At 44.9% G+C, this 23145-nt stretch overlaps 1 protein-coding gene and 1 pseudogene across 44 annotated transcripts in view; both read left to right on the forward strand.

Annotated features, from left to right (window-relative positions):
- Nucleotides 1-23145, forward strand: part of CALM3 (calmodulin 3) — a 203052-nt gene that overhangs the window by 133472 nt on the left and 46435 nt on the right. Inside the window, exon 1 of one of the 44 annotated variants that reach the window (XM_050772276.1) lies at nt 2972-2975. The exons of 41 other annotated variants lie outside the window; for them this stretch is intronic. The gene's annotated coding sequence lies outside the window, so the exon portion shown is untranslated. Of the gene's footprint in view, nt 1-2971; nt 2976-5955; nt 5960-6319; nt 6324-23145 lie in introns of those variants that run through there. 2 more of the 44 variants (XM_050772312.1, XM_050772301.1) reach the window with 2 other exon arrangements.
- LOC126941666 (paraneoplastic antigen-like protein 8B) lies at nt 2360-2980 on the forward strand (annotated as a pseudogene).

A 23145-nucleotide genomic window follows, 5' to 3' on the forward strand; every position in this document is an offset into this window, starting at 1 on the left:
GGAAGCCAAGGCCCTAGGGCTCCTGGAGAGGGTCCCATACTCCCTTCAGTCCCTCCCCAATCCAGGTACAGTGAGTCTCACTAATGCCATCATACCTTTAGGGCAGTCTCCTGCTTTCCAGCCCGGAGTCCACTTACCTCTCCTGAGTGATTCACCTCCATTTCTCTCCAGGGAACCGCCCCCCTCGCCCTACTCTCCCTCCAGGTGAGTCCTACAGGGCTCACCCAATCCCCAGCCCACCCAAGTCTGGCCAATCAGCGCACTCCTTCCCTCCCTGGTCACTGTGATTGGGGCAGGGGCAAGCACATGATCCAATTCCTCCAATAGGAGTCAGCCCTGGGTCCTGGGCTAAATTAATGAATGAAGGGCCCTAGAACCAGCCATGCCTGAAGCCAGAATCAGCCCTGTATTCATAGTAATATGAGCCAATGAATTCCTTTTTCACTAACCTGCTTATCCAAGGCTAACTTGGATTTCTGTATTTGGGACCTAAACAATCCTGTGTATCCCACTCTAAGCATTCTCTGAGCCTCCAAGGGAAGGAGGGTCGGGGGGGGGTCTTCTCAGTGCCCTGCCAGACAGTACATCTGGCTCCAAATGCTGGACCAGGAGTTAGGGGGACAGGGAAAGGGTTTTCTGGAGTTTTTAAGACCTGGCACCATCATTTGCCATATTCCTGAGTCTTTTCACCTTGTTCCTGGGGCTCTGGAGCTCTTGTTAACAGGGAACAAGATGACAGCTGCCTGATAGAGACGGTATCACCATCCCTGGAGCAGACCTGTGTGGCAGGCGTATTCTCAATCCCTGCATTTGCAGGGCAGACCCAAGCTTGCACAGAGGGCAGACCAGCAGCTGTGACCAGTCATGGGGTGGGCTGAGAATAAGAAACAGCTGATTTTTCTCTCCATTATGTTGCCCAGGTGGAAGAAGGGATGAATGAATGAATGAACCCTGGGGCTCATCCTAGGGCCTGGGGCTTGGCTCACCATGACAGTGTTCCCAGACACAGGGTGCAGCCCAGGAAAGTACTGGGGCCACACTTGGGGTGCTGGTGGGACAGTTAGCAAGACATGAACGGGACCTCCTGGGTGAGACCACGTGATAATTTACAGGTATCCCAGGGGTTCTTCCTGAAGCCCAAAGATTCCCCCCTCCACCAGCAAGTCCTCACCTGAGCACCCCGCCTACTTCCCACCACACAGCAGGGCCCAGCACGGTCATGGTAGCAGTGGCTGCCCAGAGGTCATGGTCTTGTCTTTTCTTTTGTTTTGTTTTCTTTTTTTTTTTGAGACAGAATCTCACCCTGTCTCCCAGGCTGGAGTGCAGTGGTGCGATCTCTGCTCACTGCAACCTCCACCTCCCAGGTTCAAGCAATTCTCCTGTCTCAGCCTCCTGAGTAGCTAGGATCGCAGGTGCACACCACCATGTCTGGCTAATTTTTGGATTTTTCAGTAGAGACAGGGTTTCATCATGTTGGCCAGGCTGGTCTCAAACTCCTGACCTCAAGTGATCTGCCTGCCTCGGCCTCCCAACGTGCTGGGATTACAGGCGTGTGAGCCACTGTGCCCAGCTGGTGGTGGTTTTTTTTTTTTTTTTTTTTACCTTGATAGACTCTGTGCCCCTGCATCAGGCAGCACACCGCACAGCCTTCACTCAGTCTCTGTTTCACCTGGCCCACACTGGGTCCTAAACATCAAACTCACCCTAGATCTGGAGCCTGTTGCCCCAGAGGAAGGCCCGGTCCTACTAAGCCTAGCTCTCTGTGTGAGGCCTGTCTCCCGGAATCATGAAAGACGCCAGTAAACAAACAAGATGCATAGTCTCGTTTTCAGTGGGCTTCTTAAAACAAAAAATGCTCAGTTCCTGCAACAGCCTGAAAACGGTTGTCATGGAAACAGCGGTAGCCAATGGAGGAGGGAGAGACAGGCCTATCCTGGAACCCAGGCCTGCTGCGGTGGCTGATGAGGCACAGAGGAACCATCAGGATTAAGGGGCAACAGGGAGGGGGTGTCCCCATGTGGCTGGAGCAGGAGGAGTTTCCTCCTCTGCTGGCTCTGAGAGGGAGCTGCTGCCCTCAAAGGAACCCATGTGCATCCCTGGAGAACAGATCCGTAGTCTCCTGCGGATCCTCACACAGCTCTGGGGAGGGGTCCTGGGGAAAGATCACTGTGTCTAGCCAGCCAGCAGGCAGCCAGGACACCCGAGCCCTCATCCCCACTCCAGCCTTGCCACATTCACCGGAACTGGGACTCTAAGCCCTGCAGGTGGCTTGCCAGGGTTGCATTGACACCATGCGCTGCAGCCCACCCCTATCTCGGGCTCCCTGCTGCTCCAAGATCAGCGCCGAGGGGGCGGCACCATGGCCATGAGCCTTTTGCAGGACTGGTGCCGGAGCCTGGACGTGGACGCGCACAGGGCCCTGCTGGTCACTGGCATCCAGGAGGGCCTGGAGCAGGCAGACATTGAAGCTGTCCTGCAGCCGACCCTCCTGCCCCTGGGCACATTCAGGTTGTGACACATGAAGGCCCTGATGAACGAGAAGGCCCAGGCCGCCCTGGTGGAGTTTGTGGAGGACGTCAATCACGCTGCCATTCCCACAGAGATCCTGGCCAAGGATGGGATCTGGAGGGTTCTGTGGAAGGACCGTGCGCAGGATATGACGGTCCTGAGGCAGATGAGATGCCTGATGCTGGATGACGGGCCCACGCAGGCTGCGGTTGCTGGGATCCTTGGGGAGGCACCCACCCCTCCCACTTCGGAGGCCCAGGCCCAGCCGTTGGGACAGTCATCGGGAAGGCCAGTCCCCCTCCTGGGGCTACAAGCAATAGTAGCAAGAAGAGTAGGGGGTCACAGAAATCAAGCCAGAAGCTAAAAAAGGGTCCGAGGGATGTGTCCATCTCCCTTGGCAAAGAAGGAATCCAAGGAAGTTCCCCAGGAGAGCTTGGACATCAAGATCAAGGAGGCAGATGAGGGGGCTTGAGCAGAGATGACAATGACAGCGGGCTATACACAGCGCTCCAGGCAGCAGCCAGGGAGCAAGTTCACAAGAAGTGGACCGTCTGAAGCCACAAAGAAGAGGCAGGTGGTCCCATGGAGTTCTTGCCCCTGGTGACCAGACCAGGACAGACAAAGCCAAACAGGAGATGACGGAAGAAGGTCCTCTGATTTGATGCACTTGACCGTCAAAGAAGGCGGGAGCAGTGACTCTCACATGATGGCTCTTCTGACCAGCAGAGACAGACCTGAATGAGATGCCGAAGGACTGTAAGGCTTCAGAAAGTGGGCGGGTGCAACCACCAGGTCACAGAGCGGGGCTGGAGGACCCTGAGTTCCTGACCACTGTGGCCTGTACCAGCCCTTCAGACACCAAAAGCACCCAGGAGGTGTTGAAAATCGCTTCTGAGGCGGGGCACGGAGGCTCATGCCTGTAATCGCAACACTTTGGGAAGCCAAGCTGGGCAGATCACCTGAGGTCAGAAGTTCAAGACCAGCCTGGCCAACATGGTGAAACCCCGTTTCTACTAAAAAATACAAAAATTAGCTGGGTGTGGTGGTGCGTAGCTGTAATCACAGCTACTCGGGAGGCTGAGGCAGGAGAATCGCTGGAGCCTGGGTGGCAGAGTTTGCAGTAAGCTGAGATCGCGCCACTGTACTCCAGCTTGGGTGACAGAGCAAGACTCCATCAAAGAAAGAAAGAAGGAAAGAAGGAAGGAAGGAAGGAAGGAAGGAAAGGAAGGAAGGAAGCTCCTCTCCCCAACTCAGGCTTCCTAGACTCAAATCCTGAATCCACCGCTTACCATCTGTGTGACCTTGCATAGATATTTAACTTCTCTGGGTCTCGATTTGTTTATTTGCAAAGTGGGAAGGATACTATTTTGTGCTTTATAGGGTTGTTATTGTAACTTATCACACACACACACACACACACACACACACACACACACACCCTGTGCCTGGTATGCAGAGAGTCTTCTATACCAATTAGCTGTTGTTGTTTGCTTGTTTTGTTTTGTTGTGTTGTGTTTTACAGAGGGGGGTATCACTCCGTCACTCAGGCTGGAGTATGATAGTGCAATCTCAGCTCACTGAAACCTCTGCCTCCCAGGCTAAAGCGATCCTCCCACCTCAGCCTCCCAAGCAGCTGAGACCACAGGCTCATGCCACCACGCCTGCTAATTTTTTGTATAGAAATGGGTCTCACTATGTTACCCAGGCTAGTCCCAAACTCCCGGACTCAAGCAATCTTCCTGCCTCAGCCTCCCAAAGTGCTGGATTACAGGCATGAGCCACGCAGTTATTGCTGCTGTTGTCACTGTGGGGAAGTGGCCAAGGGCACGGGTTTGGAGCCAGACGGTCCTGGTCTGAGTCTCAGTCTGCCACATGTTTGGCCTCAACTCCCTGAGCCTTAACGTCCTCACCTGTAAAACTCAACCTCAGGACACTCTTGCTAAGTTCAGTCGTGATTCCTTACGCAAAGCATTTAGCACCGCTCCTGGTGCTATGTAAACACAAGCCATAGCTATGAGGATGTAGGAACATGGTGGGAATCCCGCCTGTGATGATGACTGCGTGAGGAGCGCCCCTGCTGGACAATCACAGAACAGCAGAACTGCCCTGACGGGAGACCTCTATCTCAGCATCCTCGACTGTAAAATTATGGTAACAGTAATGCCTATATGAGATTGAGGATTCGTTGAGTTAATACGTGTAAAGTTTCTCGAGTAGCATGATGGGTTAAAGATGAGTACAGATTCCTTATCCTTCTCCCCATCCAGAGGTGGAGTTTATAGAATGAGATGGAAGGAACACTGTTACTGATGTGGGATGTAGACTTCAAGAAGACTGGCGGCTTCTGCTTACTGACTCTTAGAACACTTGTTCTTGGGACACTGTCCCTGAGAACCCAGCCACCATGCTGCGGAAGCCCAAGACACATAGAGAGGCTATGGGTAGTTGCGACAGTTGACAGCCCCAGTTGAAACCCCAGCCAACAGTCAATATCAACTGGTAGGCATATGAGTGCACCATCTTGGGTGTTCCAGCTCATTCAAGCCCCCATGTGACTGCAGCCCAACCAACATTGCAGGAAGCTGAAAACTGTCCTGTTGAGCCCTGTTAACCCACGAAATCGTAAGAGACAATAAAATAATAATAATTATAATTATATATTATTATTTTATATATTAATATATTATATATTAATAATATATAAATATATTATATATTAATATATATTAATATATTTATTATTATTATTATTATTATTTTATTTAGACAAGGTCTCACTCTGTCACCAAGGCTGGAGTGCAGTGGTGTGATCATGGCTTACTGCAGCCTCGACCGCCTGGACTCAAGCAATCCTCCCCCACATCAATCTCCCAGGTAGCTAGGACTACAGGTGTGCACCACCAAACCTGCCTAATTTTTCCGTACTTCTTTGGAGAGACGGAGTTTCACCATGTTGCCCAAGCTGGTCTTGAATTCCTGGGCTCAAGCAATCCACCTGCTTCAGCCTCCCTTAGTACTAAGATTACAGGCGTAAGCCACTGCACCTGGCCAATAATTACTGTTTAAACCACAACATTCTGGGGTAGTTTGTTATGCAGCAATAAAGTGTTGAAACAAATAGTATTCAGAACATAGTAACCATAAGCTGCTATTATTATGTCATTTAATCTTCACAACAACTCTGTTAGGCTGACATCAATAGTATCTGTATTAGTCCATTTTCACACTGCTGATAAAGATATACCCGAGACTGGGCAATTAACAAAAGAAAGAGTTTTAATGGACTTACAGTTCCACGTGGCTGGGGAGACCTCACAATGATGGCGGAAGGTAAAAGTCACGTCTCACATGATGGCAGACGAGAGAGTGAGAGCCAGGGAAAAGGGGTTTTCCCTTATAAAACCATTAGATCTCGTGAGACTTATTCACTACCACGAGAACAGCATGGGGGAAACTGCCCCCATGATTCAACTGTCTCCCACTGGGTCCCTCCCACAACACGAGGGAATTATAGGAGCTACAATTTGAGCTGAGATTTGGGTGGGGACACAGCCACAGCATATCAGTACCCAGTTCTGTAGGTGTAGAAACTAAGACCGCACCCTTAACCACACTGTAGCATTTGATGGAAGTTGAAGGACCTAAAATGGATTTCTTGTGTCAGAAGATTTAGCTGAGGGAATCAAACACAGATCTGTGATTGGGCGGGAAACAGCAAACCCAGAAGCCTTTGGGGAAGCACCTCCCAAGAGTATAAGATACGTGCACTTCCCATCTGTGGAAAAGTTAACAGAAAACTGTGTGTATGCACGGGGACAAGTTACTCATCTACTAGTGGGAATTTTCTTTATTTATTATTTTATTTACTTATTATTTTTTGAGAAAGCTGGAGTGCAGTGGTAAGATCTCGGCTCACTGCAACCTCCGCCTCGCAGATTCAAGCAATTTTCCTGTCTCAGCCTTACGAGTAGCTGGGATTACAGGTACACGCCACCACGCCCAGCTAATTTTTTTTTTTTTTTTTTTTTTTTGAGACGGAGTGTCGCTCTGTCGCCCAAGCTGGAGTGCAGTGGCCGGATCTCAGCTCACTGCAAGCTCCGCCTCCCGGGTTCACGCCATTCTCCGGCCTCAGCCTCCCGAGTAGCTGGAACTACAGGCGCCCGCCACCTCGCCCGGCTAGTTTTTTGTATTTCTTAATAGAGACGGGGTTTCACCGTGTTAGCCAGGATGGTCTCGATCTCCTGACCTCGTGATCCGCCCGTCTCGGCCTCCCAAAGTGCTGGGATTACAGGCTTGAGCCACCGCGCCCGGCCTAATTTTTGTATTTTTTAATAGAGATGGGGTTTCGTCATGTTGGCCACGCTGGTCTTGAACTCCTGACCTCAGGTGATCCGCCTGCCTTGGCCTCCCAAAGTGCTAGGATTACAGGCATGATCCACCGCATCTGGCCAGAAATTTTTTTAAAACAGTTTCAGATACTTAGATTCTGGCTTGGTTAAAACTATGGTTTAAGGCTGGGCACAGTGAGTCACATCTATAATCCCAGCACTACTTTGGGTGGCCGAGGCGGGTGGATCACTTGAGGCCAGGAGTTTAAGAACAGCCTGGGAAGCATGGTGAAACCCCATCTCTACAAAAAAAAAAAAAAAAAAAAAAAAAAAAATTAGCACACGTGCAGTCTTAGCTACTTGAGAGGCTGAGGTGGGAGGATCACCTGAGCCCAGGAGGTTGAGGCTGCAGTGAGCCATGATCACACCACTGCACTCCAGCCTGGGCAACAGAGTAAGACCCGCTCTCAGAAAACAAAACAAAGCAAAACAAAATGAAATAAAAACTATAGTTGAAGCTGTTGGCTGCAAGTTCCAAAGATATTGGTGGGTGTATTAGTTTGCTAGGGCACATATACTGGGTGGCTTAAACAACAGAAATCTATTTACTCACAATTCTGGAAGCTAGAAATCTGAGATCACGGTGTTGGCAGGATGAGTTTCTTCTGCAGCCTCTCTCTTTGGCTTGCAGATGGCTGCCTTCTTCCTGTGTCTTCACGTGGTCTTCCCTCTGTACCATCTGTGTCTAAATTTCCTCTTCTCTCTCTTTTTTTTTTTTTTTTTTGAGACAGAGTCTCACTCTGTCACCCAGGCTGGAGTGTGGTGGTGCAATCTCGGCTCACTGCAGCCTCCACCTCCCAGGTTCAAGCGATTCTCCTGCCTCATCCTCCCAAGTAGCTGGGACTACAGGCACCCACCACCATGCTGGCTAAGTTTTGTATTTTTAGTAGAGACGGGGTTTTGCCGTCGTGACCAGGCTGGTCTCGAACTCCTGAGCTCAGGTGATCCAGCCACCTCGGCCTCCCAAAGTGCTGGGATTACAGGCGTGAGCCACTGCGCCTGGCCTAAATTTCCTCTTCTTATAAGGACATCTGCCATGTTGGGTTGGTGCCCACTCTAAAGACCTCATTTTAACTTAATTGCCTCTCTAAACACCCTTTCTCCAAGTATAGTTACATTTTGAAGTCCTGGACATTAGGACTTCAACACAGGAATCTGGAGGGAACACAGTTAAACCCGTAACAATGGGAAACTCAGGACTGGACAGACTGTGGGCAGAGGTGTTTCCCAGGCAGGAAGGGAAGGCTCTAATTGGCTTACAAGATTGTAAGGTCCATATGAGCAGAAACCTATGTTCGAATTGTTCACTTCTATGTTCCTGAATTATACTGGCACAGAGGAGATGCTCAGTAAATGTAAATTGAATAAATGAAAAAATGAGGCCAGGCACAGCGACTCACACCTGTAATCCCAGCACTGAGGCGGGCGGATCACCTGAGGTCAGGAGTTTGAGACCAGCCTGGCCAACATGGTGAAGCCCCGTCTCTACTAAAAATACGAAATTTAGCCGGGCGTGGTGGCGGGAGCCTGTAATCCCAGCTACTTGGGAGGCTGAGGCAGGAGAATCGCTTGAATCTGGGAGGCAGAGGTTGCAGGGAGGTGAGATCTTGCCATTGCACTCCAGCCTGGGTGACAAGAGCGAGACTCAGTCTCAAACAAAAACAAAAACAAAAACAAAACAAAACAAAGAATGGACATTGGATCTGTACACATATTTTACTTTATGTATATTTCCTGGGTGAATTGTAAGCAAAAAGCTTGCCTATAAGACAGAACGTTAAGCCCATTTGTCTTGTGTTGTTTCCTTCTGAAATGTAACTCTTCATCTCGAGACTGTGGTTCCTATAGAGTTTGTTTCAAGTGTTTATTATATTTAATTATTGCTTTTTTTTTTGAGACAGGGTCTCGCTCCATTGCCCAGGCTGGAGTGCAGTGGTGCAGACATAGCTCACTGCAGCCTTGGCCTCCTGGGCTCAAGTGATCCTCCCACCTCAGACTCCCAGTGTTGGGATTACAGGCATGAGCCACCACGCTTAGCAAATACAGTGCTTTTAAACATAAAAGAAAAGAGTCCCTTCTCTCTTGCAGCTATATAGAAAGAGGTTCTATTTTGTATAATGGAATTGCTCTAAAGAATTAGTTTTTTCACTTTAGGAGGATAAGGAGGGAGGATCACTTGAGGTCAGGAGTTTGAGACCAGCTGGCCAACATGGTGAAACTCAATCCCTACTAAAAATACAAAAAAATTAGCTGGGCATGGTGGCAGGCATCTATCATCCCTGCTACTCCGGAGGCTGAGGCAGGAGAATTGCTTGAACCCGGGAGGTAGAGTTTGCAGTGAACCGAGATCACACCACTGCACTCCAGCCTGGGTGACAGAGCAAGACTCTGTCTCAAAGAAAAAAAAAATCAATTTTAATAGAGTGGCACATTGAGAACATTCCCTAAACATTCATTCTGTTCTCCCCTGCAGCCAGGAGCTCCCGTTAATTTTCCCATTACCAACTTCATTTGTTAACTCTGTTCATTTGTGTCTTTCCTTGAAAGGATGATTTGAACAAAAGGGTCTAAGATTTTTTTAGAAATTGTTGCAATATCTGAAAAAAAAAAAAAGAACTTCCCAAAGAAACCTGCATTCTGATTGGTTGTCGTTCTTGATTATTCGTTGCTATAGTGACCAGGAGGTTAAATAGCATCTCTGTATTTCCTAAAGAATAAATACTGGTTGGTTTTCTCTGGCAAATCAGAAAAGAATCATTTCTCTCCTTCCATGAACATGATGTAATCAAAGCCTAGGGCTCTTCTAGATTTCTACTTTATCAAAGAAAGTAAGAGTCTCGTCTTATCCAAATTAACAGAAGCACTTAGTCCAGTGTCCAGTCGCTTGAGTGGCGGTGGCCGCTCACGGAAGGGCAATTACAAACTGCACTAATATTAAGTCCAGCGCGCCATCTGGTGGTCAATTAGAGAACAGCATGACCGTATCTACTGTAAAAGGCGACTCCCCTCCCTTCCTGTCTGTTAAGGCGGCCCTAGCAACTTAATACAATAGGTTTGTTCCTGTTGGTCTTAGTCTGATTGGGACAGAACCCTTGACTGCTTTGACTCATAGAATATGATAGATGTGACACTGTGCTGGGCATGGTGGCTCAAGCCTGTAATCCCAACACCAAGAAGCAGAGGCAGGCGGATCGCTTGATCCCAGGAGTGCAAGACCAACCTGGGCAATACAGAAAGACCCCAACTCTACTAAAAATAACTTTTTTGTTTTGTTGTGAGATGGAGTTTCACTCTTGTCGCCCAGGCTGGAGTGCAATGGCATGATCTCGGCTCACCTCAAACTCTGCCTCCTGGGTTCAAGCAATTCTCCTGCCTCAGCCTCCCGAGTAGCTAGGATTACAGGCATCTGCCACCACACCTGGCTAATTTTGTATTTTTAGTAGAGACAGGGTTTCTCCATGTTGGTCAGGCTGGTCTCGAACTCCCGACCTCAGGTAATCCGCCCACCTCCACCTCCCAAAGTGTTGGGATTACTGGCATGAGCCACTACTCCCGGCCAAAAAAATAATTTTAAAAAATAGGCTGGCGTGGTGGCCCGCGCCTGTAGTCCCAGCTACTCGGAAGGCTGAGGCAAGAGGATCCCTTGAGCCTAGGAGGTCGAGGCTGCAGTGAGCTATGATGGTGCCGCTGCACTCCAGCCTGGGTGACAGAGTGAGACCCTGGCTCAAAAAAAAAAAAAACAAAAAACAAGGAAATGACACCGCCAGGCCTGGATCTACATTTTAAGGGAACCAGCAGATTCTATTCTGATCTCTTTGGCTCCCAGCCTGCTGTGTAAGAATTGCAACTCCCCTAAGAGCATGGAGCTGTGAGAAGGCCCAGGAGAATGGAAGCTTCCAGACACGGGAGTGAAGAAGCCATCTTGGAGGTGGGTCCTCCAGCCCTCATCACATGATGCCATGTGGAACAGAAATGAACACCAGTCAAACCCTTTTCACATTCCTGACCCACAGAGTCCTGAACAAACTTGGGAATTAAGCTATTACTGTGCCTTTTTGTTTCTTTGGTTGGTTTTTGTTTTGTTTTTGAGACAGAGTTCTGGTCTTGTCACCCAGGCTGGAGTGCAATGACGCTATCTCGGCTCGCTGTAACCTCTGCCTCCTGGGCTCAAGAGATTCTCCTGCCTCAGTCTCCTGATTAGCTGAGATTACAGGTGCCCACCACCACGCCTGGCTAATTTTTGTACTTTTAGCAGAGACGATGTTTCACCATGTTGGCCAGGCTGGTCTCAAACTCCTGACTTCAAGTGATCCACTCACCTCGGCCTCCCAAAGTGCTGGGATTATAGGCGTGAGCCACCATGCCCAGCCATTGTGCCACTTTTATAGAGGAGGAGACTGAGGTTCAGAGAGGCCCAGTTGCTGGTCCAAGATCACACACTGGGAAGAACTGGAACCAGGGTTATGAAATCCTGTCTGCTTGACTGCAAAGCCTCTACTCTTCCACGCTTCATTATTTAGGAAAAGAGACAGGCTTTGGGCGCAAGCCTGGGCCTCACTGAGGGGAGAGGGGCCTTCTGGCCTCAGTAATAGCCCTGTTCCCTTCTCTGACTGCCACTTCCCCCTTAGAATTTCTGCAGAGTGGAGTCTATTCTCACGCCTGGGAGTTTGTGCAGGAGACATGAGAGCTGAAGATCTCGCACCACATTTGCCCTGAAGACAAAAGGTGACATTTGGAAAAAGGATGCCGCTCTTCGAGTGGTACTTAAGGATCCATGGACTCAATCTTCCTCTTCTTTTCCCCAAGTGATTTGGCAAAATAAATCCAGGGGAGCTTCTTGGTGCAGCATGGCCCACTGTCAAGAGTTTAGCCTTTGAGCCAGGTGTGGTGGCTCATGCCCATAATCCCAGAATTTTGGGAGGCCAAGGCAGGCTCACCTGAGGTCAGGAGTTTGAGACCAACTTGGCCAACATGGTGAAACCCCATCACTTCTAAAAAATACAAAAATTAGCCGGGCGTGGTGGCAGGAACCTGTAATCCCAGCTACTCGGGAGGCTGAGGGAGGAGAATCGCTTGAACCCGGGAGGCAGAGGTTGCAGTGAACCGAAATCATACCACTGTACTCCAGCCTGGACAACAGAGCAAGACGCTGTCTCAAAAAAAAAAAAAATAGAGAGAATTTAGCCTTTGAACTCACACAGAACTAGGTTCAAACTCCAGCTTTGCTACTGCTGCCTTAGTGCACTTATCTGTAGAATGGGATTTCAAAATGATGTCTGCTTCTCAAAGTTGCTTTGAGAATTTGCTGATATTTTGTCTTTAAAATACTTCATTGTGTGCTGCCTCAGACAAAGATCAGAATCTCTGAAGGGACAGGACAGGAACGTTTTACTCATTCACTGCTGCACTCACTGCTGTATGCCCAGTGCTTTCAAAAGCACCTGGGGCTGGGTGCGGTGGCTCACGCCTGTAATCCCAGCAGTTTGGGAGGCAGAGGAGAGCAGATCACCTCAGGTCAGGAGTTCAAGACCAGCCTGGCCAATATGGCGAAACCCTGTCTCTACTGAAATTACAAAAAAAAAAAAAAAAATTAGCCAGACGTGGTGGTGGATGCCTGTAATCCCAGCTACTCAGGAGCCTGAGGCATGAGAAATGCTTGAACCTGGGAGGCGGAGGTTGCAATGATCCGAAATCAAGCCACTACACTACAGCCTAGGCTCCATCTCAAAAAAAAAAATTAAAAATTAAAAATAGTGAAAAATAAAAAGCACCCAGCATGGGATTTTCAATAAATAGTTACTGCACGAGTAAATCAAAAGCAGTCAGTGTTACCTATGGTGATCAGGGCATTTTCAGTGGCAAGCAACAGAAATCTAAGTCAAACTGGCTAAAGAAGAAACAAAAATTCACTGGCCATCTTATTGTAAGACAATAGCGTGGCTTAAACATTAAAAACAAATTGAATTCTCTTTCCCACGGTAGCTCCAGGGTGAATTATCTTGTGAGGCTGTGCATGTGGCAATCATTCAGGAACCCAGACTCTTTCGGATTGTTGCTTAAAGTCTAGTCCCGGGACCAGCAGCAGCCCCTGGCAATTCATAGGAAATGCACATTCCCAGGTCCCACCCCAGACCTACTAAGTCAGAAGCTCTGGGTGCAGGACCCAGAAAACTGTAACCTAACAAGCTCTCTGGGGAATTCTGATGCCCACCTTGAGAGCCACTGACCTCATGCTTTGTCAGCATCTGCATAATTTAAGGTGCCACCTCTGAGTGACTTGGTGAAAAGGAAAAAAGAGAAAGTCCAGAGCAAGAGATTTCCTTGCTCTGGTAAAGCAGGTAAAGTGGAAATTGCACAAGTCATGTCCACTTGCAAGCCACTGGGGAAGACCCAGTCATGTGGCCACAGCCAACCTCAAGGGAGGCTGGGAAATGTAGTCCCCAGCCAGGCAGCCATGTGCCTGAGGAGAAGGGGAGATGAGCTTTTGCTGTCTAGAGGTTTTTGTTTGTTTGTGTTAAGAGACAGGACCTCACTCGGTTGCCCAGGCTGGAGTGCAGTAGCTGCAGCCTCAACCTCCCAGGCTCAAGGAGCCTCCTGTCTCAGCCTTCCAAGTAGGTGGGACTACAGGTGCATGCCACCATACCCAGCTACTTTTTGCATTTTTTTAGAGACTGGGTCTCAACATATTTCCCAGGCTGGTCTGAAACTCCTGGACTCAAGCAATCCATTCACCTGGGCCTTCCAAAGTGCTTGGATGACAGGCATGAGCCACCACTCTCGGCCCCTGTCCAAAGCTTAAGACAGCTGCAGCCATACTCCTCAAGGTCCCAAAGTCTTCCTTGTTACCTGACAGCAGAAATAAATAGTTCTCAGGTGCCAGCAGTTTTCATGGACACCTCCCCAGGTGATATGGTTAGGCTTCATGTCCCCACCCAAATCTCATCTTGAATTGTAATTCCCATAATCCTCATGAGTCAAGGGAGAGACCAGGTGGAGACAACTGAATCATGGGGGCGGTTTCCCATATGGTGTTCTCGTGATAGTGAGTGAGTTCTCATGAGATCTAATGGTTTTATAAGGGGATCGTTCCCCTTCACTGGGCACATCTCCTTCCTGCTGCCTTGTGAAGAAGGTGCCTTGCTTCCCCTTTGCCTTCCGCCATAGATTATATGTTTCCTGAGGCCTCGGCAGCCATGTGGAACTGTGAGTCAATTACACCTCTTTCCTTTATAAATTACCCAGTCTCAGGCAGTTCTTCATAGCAGTGTGAAAATGGACTAATAGGCCAGGCACGATGGCTCACGCCTATAATCCCAGCACTTTGGGAGACCGAGGCAGGTAGATCACAAGGTCAGGAGTTCGAGATCAGCCTGGTCAATATGGTGAAACCCCATCTCTACTAAAAATACAAAAATTAGCTGGGCGTGGTGGCGCACACCTGTAATCCCAGTTACTTGGGAGGCTGAGGCAGGAGAATCACTTGAACTCGGGAGGCAGAGGTTGCAGTGAGCTGACATCACGCCATTGCACTCCAGCCTGAGTGACAGAGCGAGACTCCCTCTCAAAAAAAAAAAAAAAAAAAAGGTCTAATATACCAGGGCACTGCCAAAAGGGTCCTTAAACAACATCAATTTAGCCGCTTGGAAACAAGAGGCCAGAAATTACTGCAGGCAGGGAACAAAGGTCTTATGCTCTGGACTGAATTGTGCCCCCTTATCCCTGAAATTCATATGTTGAAGCCCCAACCCCCAATATGACTGTATCTGGAGACATAGTCTTTAGGAGGTAATTAGGTAAGATCCTAATCTGATAGGACTATGACCTTACAAGAAGAGAAAGGGCCAGGTGCAGTGGTTCACGCCTGTAACCCCAGCACTTTGGGAGGTTGAGGCTGGAGGATCACTTGAGGCCAGGAGTTCGAGACCCACCTGGGTAGCAGAGTGAGACCCCACCTCTAAAAAACTAGAAAATATTTTTTTAAAAAAGAGAAGAGAAAGCTGTCTCCCTGACCATGTGAGGACATAGTGAGAAGGTGGCTCTCTGCAAACCAAGAAGAGAGCCCTCCTCAGAACTTGAACATGCTGGCCCCCTGATCTCATACTTGCAGCCTCCAGAACTGTGAGAAAACAGAATTCTGTTGTTTAACAGAATTCTGTGGTATTGTCTTATGGCACTCTGAGCTGACTTAAGACAGTCTAGAGGGGAGACATTGTTAGGAGATGAGGCCTGTAAGGAGGTGAGGAGTGTGCCTGAGATTTTCCCAGTTTAGCTCCAGCAGTCCTCAGCCTAAGTCTTTCCTGGGTCCTTGTGAATGACAAACAAGCCCCCTTCACAAAGAAGCACCATTGATTGGGTCTGCAAAAGCCCCAGTGGGACTCACAGGAGCTCACATCAGGGTTACTGGAGTCAAGGGCCTCCATACCACAGACTCACCACATCTGGGATCTCACCACTAGCACTAAATACAGGAATAGGAAACCTCACTCAATGTGGGGCCCAAGGAGCAGGCTTCTAGTCTGGGAAATCATGTCCCTTTTGATGGCACTCCCAGTTCCTCCTTCCCTGGCTCTAATCTACAGTTGTTACTGTGGTCTACAAAGCCCTGTGTGTCTAACTCCTGCATAGTAATCCAAGTGGCAGAGACACTTTCTGTTTATTAAAATTCATTCTCCCCTTCCTTTAGTAATAAGAAGATTGCAGCTGCCCAATTAGAAACAACATCTGGGCTGGTCATGGTGGCTCATGCCTGTAATCCCAGTACTTTGGGTGGCCAAGGTGGAAGGATTGCTTGAGCCCAGGAGTTCGAGACCAGCCTTGGTGGTGTAGGGAGACCCCATCTCTAAGAAAGAAAGACAGAGAGACAGAGAAAGAAAAAAAAAGAAACAAAACACCTGCCAGCCTTCCTGATAACTAAGTTCCTGCTCCTAAGTTCAAGCCCTTATGAGTTCAAGTGATGTGTACAGCTTCTGGTCAGCTCCTATAAATAAAGATGCTGGCCCTTGGCTGTCTTCCTTTTTCCTTCCTGGCTGGGGAAGAATTACAGCATGAACATATCTAAAGATAGAAGCCATTCGTTAAAGATATCAAAGCCAATTCACAAGCCTGAACACCCTTAAAAAGCAAAAGTGTCTGCCTGCCCCAGACCAGCCACCTACCTTTAGATAGAGGGAGAGAGCGAGAAAAAAAGTTCATCTTAGTTAAGCCACAGTCTTTCATTTGCTATTTTCACTGTCTTAAAATCTCTTTCGCATTTTTCATCTTTTATTTTCTCTGTGCCTCAGTCTAGATATTTTCTAGTGGCCTGACTTCCAGCTCACTGATCCTGCCTTCTGCTGTGTCTAATCTGTTGTTAAGTGTATTGACTGAATTCCTTGTTATCATTATTTGTATAAATTTAAGGGGTGCAAGTGCAGTTTTGTTACATGGATATATAGGATAGTGGTGACATCTGAGCTTTTGGTGTAACCATCACCTGAATGGTGTACTTCGTTCGTATCCATTAAGTCATTTCTCATCCCTTACCCCCTACCACCCTCCTACTCTTCCCAGTCTATTATTTTACTCTATCTGTGTATACACATTATTTAGCTTCCACTTATAAGTGAGAACATGGGGTATTTGACTTTCTGTTTCTGAGTTGTTCCACTTAAGAAAATGGCCTCTAGTTCCATCCATGCTGCTGCAAAATATATGATTTCATTCCTTTTTATGGCTGAGAAGTATTCCATTGTGTGTGTGTGTATGTGCGTGTATGAAAAAAAATGTCGTATCTTTGCTATTATGGATAGTGCTGTTGTAAACATACAAGTGCAGGTATCTTTTTTTTTTTTTTTGAGACACAGTCTTGCGCTGTTGCCCAGGCTGAAGTGCAGTAGTATGATCTCTGTTCACTGCAACCTCCGCCTCCTGGGTTCAAGCAATTATCGTGCCTCAGCCTCTCGAGTAGCTGGGATTACAGGCACATGCAATCACACTCAGCTAATCTTTTTGTATTTTTAGTAGAGACAGGGTTTCCCCATGTTGGCCAGGCTAGTCTTGAACCCCTGACCTCAGGTGATCAAGTGTTGGGGACTCCCAAACTGTTGGGATTACAGGCATGAGGCCACCATGCAAAGCTATCTTTTTGATGTAATGATTTTCTTTTGGGTATATACCCCATAGTGGAATTGCAGGGTCGAATGGTAGTTCTATTTTTAGTTTTTTGAGAAATCTCCGCACTGTTTTCTGTTTTCTATAGAGATCGTACTAACTTACACTCCCACCAACAGTATATAAGTGTTCCACTTACTGAATTCTTAATCTCAGTTATGGTACTTTTCTACTCTAGAATCGCCCTTTCTCTGGTAAAATTACCCATCCTTTCATATAATCTCTGCATTTTTTTCTTTTGTCTTGAGCATATTAATTCTAGATATTTAAGATCCTTGTCTTGTAACTTCAATATTAAGATTATCCATGGGTCTATTTATACTATCTGTTTTTTCTCTTGCTTTTCAGTCATTTGGTCTTGCCTCTAGCATGTCTAGCTATTGAATGTCAGGCATTGTATATGAAAAATTGTACATATTGCTCCAGAGAGGAATTTATCTTTATGCAGATAAAGTGGTGCTCGTCACTTTAATTCAGTCAAAAACTGGGCTGAATCTAGACTGGGTTGCCATTTTGTAAAGGCTCCATGCATATCTAATTTGCACTTGCTTATGGATTTTCAACTTGGAGCCTGGGTTATAACCTGGGGGTCCATGGCCCTGGCAGCTCTTGAACTCTTTTTGTCTCTTCAGCATTACAAGTCTGCTGAAACTCTATTCTGCTTTTCAGAGGCTTTCTTCTTGGCTTCTTAGACTCTGCGCCATGTAGCTTCAAAGTTCTGCAATGTCTTAAAACAAGAACCAGAAAATCATTAGGCTCTTTTTAACTTCTCCTTTCCCTAGGTCCTAGTCCTTCAAGTCTAATTTTGTCCTTCCTGCTCTGTGGGTGTCTGAAAAGGATTCTTCTGCCCAATTCTTTTGCCCAGATCTTTAGTCTCCTTCCCCATGCCCAGAAGTGTCAAATGCCCTGGAGGCAGAAACTGCAGAATGTTGGCTCAGCTCATCTCTCTATACTGTTCCCCCATATTTGGGATTTTGTTCTCTTGACTCCTAGTTGCCTTGGCAGCTCACCAATGCTTTGAAATAATCATTGCTGTTTTTTACATTTTTAATTGGCATTTCAAATTACTCCTAGCAACACTATTGGTCTTTCATAAACAATTTCATCATATCCAGAATCATGGGTCATTGTGTTTTGAAGTTTTTTGGTATTCATAGCTTACTTAGCCTGTACCCTGACTAACACACAACTTGGTACCTGGTAGTGGTGCTGCCTAAAATATGTGACATTGACTTAACAATCAGGCAACAGGTAATTTTAAATACAGATTTTTGACTGGTCATGGTGGCTCACACCTGTAATTCCAGCACTTTGGGAGGCTGAGGTGGGCAGATCACCTGAGGTCAGGAGTTCAAGACCAGCCTGGCCAACATGGTGAAACTCCATCTCTACAAAAATACAAAAATTAGCCAGGGATGATGACAGTTGCCTGTAATCCCAGCTACTCAGTTGACTGAGGTGAGAGAATTGCTTGAGCCCGGCAGGCAGAGGTTGCAGTGAGCCCAGATGGTGCCATTGCACTGTAGCCTGGGTGATAGAGAGAGACTGTATCTCAGAAAAAAAAAAAAAAAAAAGATTTTGCAGACCTCATGGCCAATGACCCCTATGGGGCTGTGTAAAATCATTTAGTAGAGAAATCATCTGCAATAACATTGAAGACAGTCCACATACTTATGAAGTCTATGGTTTAGGGACCTGTTAAAAAATAGGGTTTTTTATTGTAGTAAAATATATATAACATGAAAGTTGCTATTTTAACCACTTTTAAGTGTGCAATTAAGTGGTATTAATTGCATTCACAATGTTGTGACATCATCACCACTATCTATTTCTAGAACTTTTCATCACCCCAAACAACTCTGTAATTGTTATTTAGGGAATAATTTGTTGTTATAATTTTTAAATTGAGATATCATTCATCTACTGCAAAATTCACCTCCTTTAAAGTATACAATTTAGTGTATTTTATATATTCACAAAGTTGTGCAACCATCACCACAATCTAATGCTTGACCTTTTTCATTGCCCTAAAAAGAAACCCCATACCCATTAGTAATCACTCTCCATTCTCCTCTACCCCCAGCCCTTTGCAACCTCTAACCTACTTTCTGTCTATGTCAATTTGTCTATTCTGGATATCTTAGAAATATAAAATAATACAGTATGTGGCCTTTTGTGTCTGGCTTTTTTCACTGAGCATAATGTTTTCTGGGTTCATCCATGTTGTATCATGTGTTCAAATTTCATTTTTTTTTTTATGGCTGAATAACATTCCATTGTATGGATATCCTAAATTTTATCTATCTATTCATCAGTTGAGAGACATTTAGGTTATTTCTATTTTGGGAATCTTATAAATAATACTGCCCTAAACATTCATGTATGAGTTTTTGTGTGAACATATGTTCTTGGGTATATATCTAGGAGTGGAATTGCTGGGCCATATGGTAACTCTATGTTTAACTTTTGAAGAGCTGCCAAGTTGGTTTCCAAAGTTGCTATACCATTTTACATTCCCCACTAGCAATGCAAGAGAATTATAATTTTTCTACATCTTTTCCAAGACTTGTTGTTGTCTGTCATTTTTATTATAGCCATCATAGTGGGTGTAAAGTATCTCATTGTGATTTTGATTTGCATTTTCCTAATGACTAATGATGTTTCCTTCTTTTCATGCACTTCTTGGTCATTTGTATATCTTCTTCAAAGTAATGTCTGTTTAAATTATTTTCCCATTTTAAATTGGGATTGTTTATATTTTGTTGTTGAGTTGCAAGAATTATATATTATATATATACATATATATATATATTTCTCAGATGCTAGACTCTTACTATATATATAATTTACAAATATTTTATCCCATTCTGTTTGTCTTTTTACTTTCTTGATGGTACCCTTCAAAGCGTGAAAGTTTTACAATTTGATGATGCCCCATTTACCTATTTTTTTCTGTAGTTGTTCATGCCTTTCATGACATATTTAAGAAATCATTGCCTAGTTTAAGATCATCAAGGCCTACTCTATGTTTTCTCCTAAGATTGTATACTTTTAGCTGTTACAATTAGGTCTTTTATTTGTTTTGAGTTAATTTTTGTATATGGTGTGAGGTAGGGGTCCAACTTTATTCCTTTGCTTGTGGATATCCAATTATCCCAGCACCATTAGATAAAAAGACTATTCCTTCCCCCGTTAAATGATCTTGGCACTCTTGTTGAAAATCAATTGGCCATGAATATGACAGTTTATTTCTGGAATCTCAGTTATACTCCATTGATCTATATGTCTGTGGGGGAATGGTTTTTAAAAGGCAGGATATTGATGTGTTCTGGCTACTTCCTGCTACTTTTAACAAATCATAGGTCAGAAATGCTCCCAGGCAAGAATTGACCAGTTCACAAACAAAGATGGACAGAAGTAAAATTCAGCAAAGGAAAGAGGCATTTTCTTTCTTTAGCTTAACATATAAATGTATTGTGAGTCTAGAGGCTTGGAGTCTTACAGATTGACAAGGTTACTAAACAACAAGAGAGAGCCTCCACGCCTTTTTGAGAATGGACATTAATATTTCATGGCCAGAAAGGGAGAATCAGACCATTAGCAAAAATCTGATTCCATATATTATTGTTCCATTCAAGATTGTTGTTTCCAATGGTCTCAAATAGCTGCTATAAATGTGGAGTGATCACAGGAACTATCAATGGCTTACAGACACCTTATGGAAGCTCACTGCACCATCTGTAAAGTTGTCTTGCCAAAGAGTGAGATTTAAATTTGATTGAGCTTCTAGTTCTAAATACTAGTTTACAGGATAAACAGGGAACAGAGGAATACATTAAGAAACCCCACATGGATGCAGTCAGCAGAATTCAGAATGTGGAAAAGCTATAGGAGAAAATGACCTGGTTTCTCCAAAAAATAACTGCAAGAAATTAAATAATGATCCATGCTACAATATGGATGAATCTTTAAAACATTATACTAAGTGAAAGAAGCCAGACACAGAAGCCCACATGTTGTATGATTTCATTTATATGAAATAACCATAATAGGCAAATCTGTAGAAAAAGAAGAAACTGAGTGGTTGCAGGGGCTGCCAACCAGCATGGGGTTTCTTTTTTGGGATGATGAAATGTTCTAGAATTAGATAAGGGCGATAGTTGCACAACTCTGTGAATATACTAAAAGCCATCGAACTGTAACCTTTAAATGGATGGATTATATGATACATGGATTTTCTCTAAATAAAGCTATTTAAAAATCACAAAGAAAAAAAGAAGGGGAGGTGTATTAGTTGAATGAAATATATGGACTTTGTTTTGATCCTGATTGAAAATGTTTTAAAATTATGAGACAATCGGACAAATTTGAACACTGACTAGATACTTGGTGATATTAAGAAAGTATTGGCCAGGTGCAGTGGCTCATGCCTGTAATCCCAACACTTTGGGAGGCCAAGGTGGGAAGATTGCTTGAATCCAGGAATTTTTGACCAGCCTAAGCAACATAGCAAGACCCCATCTCTACAAAAAAAAATAATAATAATAAAAAATTAGCCAGGCATGGTGGCATACACCTGTAGTTCCAGCTACTTTGGAGGCTGAGGTGGGAGAATCACTTGAATCAAGGAGGTGGAGGCTGCACCAAGCCATGATCATGCCACAGCACCCCAGCCTGGGCAATGGAGCAAGACCCTGCCTCAAAAAAAAAATTAAGAGAAAATATTTTTAATATTGGGGGGATATTGTAATTATATTGTAATTATGTTTTTAATAGTAGTTATCTCTTGGAGATACATACTGAAGTGTTTATAAGTTAAATACTATGTCTGAAATTTGCTTTAAAATAATCCAATCATAAGGGAAAGTAGGAGTATATAGATGAAATAAGACTGACATATATTGACAATCATTGAACATAAGAAGTTTCATTATACATTCTCCCTGCTTTTGGACAGTTTAAAATTTCCCATAAGAAAAAGAAAAAGTCTAAATGCTTAAGCATTATATCTAGAAGAGATCTTTAGGGGTGGGACTCATAAATGGAATTGATTGGAAGCAAATAGACCAAAAACTTACCAAGCATTTGAGGAAATTTTCCTACTAAGGAAACCGTAAGCCTGATCCATAAAAGACTAATTGCTCAATATCTCAGAGAGGTGAGCTGACTTCTGCAGTCCCTGAAGACATACAGAGAGGAAATGGTGCAGAAGCAATACTCACAGGCATAACATCTGCAAATGTTTCAGAACTGATGAAAGACACTAATCCACAAATTCAAGAAGTCTTTCAAACCCAAAATAAAATAAACATGAAGGAAATCAAACACAGACACATTATAGTAAAACTCCTAAAAGACAAAGGCAAAGAGAAAAATCTTAAAAGCAGTCATATAAAAAAGGGTGCATTACCTTCAAAGGAGAAACATTAAAGCTGACAGCTGACTTCTCAATCAGAAGACAATGAATCATATTTTTAAAGGGCTGAGAAAAAGTAAATGCCAACCTAGAATATATACTCAGTGAAAATAAGATTATGACATACTGTAGTGCCAGTTTAAACATACTATATAATATTCTTTTTAATTTTATGGCCTCAAACTAATATTGAGCTACTTAATGAATAATCTTTGAACACCTGGATAATGTATAAGTATGGGTTAACATATAAGATTTTAAAAAGAAAATGAGAAAAACAGACTGTATCATGCCATCTGGATGATGGGCAAAAACAGTAAAACTAGAATTTGATGTTTTTTTCTGTCTTTAAAATGATAAAGGGATCTTAAAGTATTCAGTCTGCTCTCAGCAAAACATAGTAAAAAGTTATTCTTTACCTTCTGTGAAGTTTGTCTGGGTAGCAGAGGTTCTTGCCTTACTAAATATTCTTGTTTGAGAAGATTTAACTTTGTCTTCCTTTTTGCTGACCTTTGTCATACTGTTGAATTGCTTATTTTTTAAAACGTGCAATAAAAGATTCTCACTTATAAAAAGTGAAATTCCCTTATAGTTACCTTCTACTTTATTTATTTATTCATTCATTCATTCATTCATTCATTCATTTTTGAGACAGAGTTTCACTCTGTCACCCAGGCTGGAGTC

This window comes from Macaca thibetana, chromosome 19 (assembly GCF_024542745.1).
Source record: "Macaca thibetana thibetana isolate TM-01 chromosome 19, ASM2454274v1, whole genome shotgun sequence".
Taxonomy (NCBI): Eukaryota; Metazoa; Chordata; class Mammalia; order Primates; family Cercopithecidae; genus Macaca; species Macaca thibetana.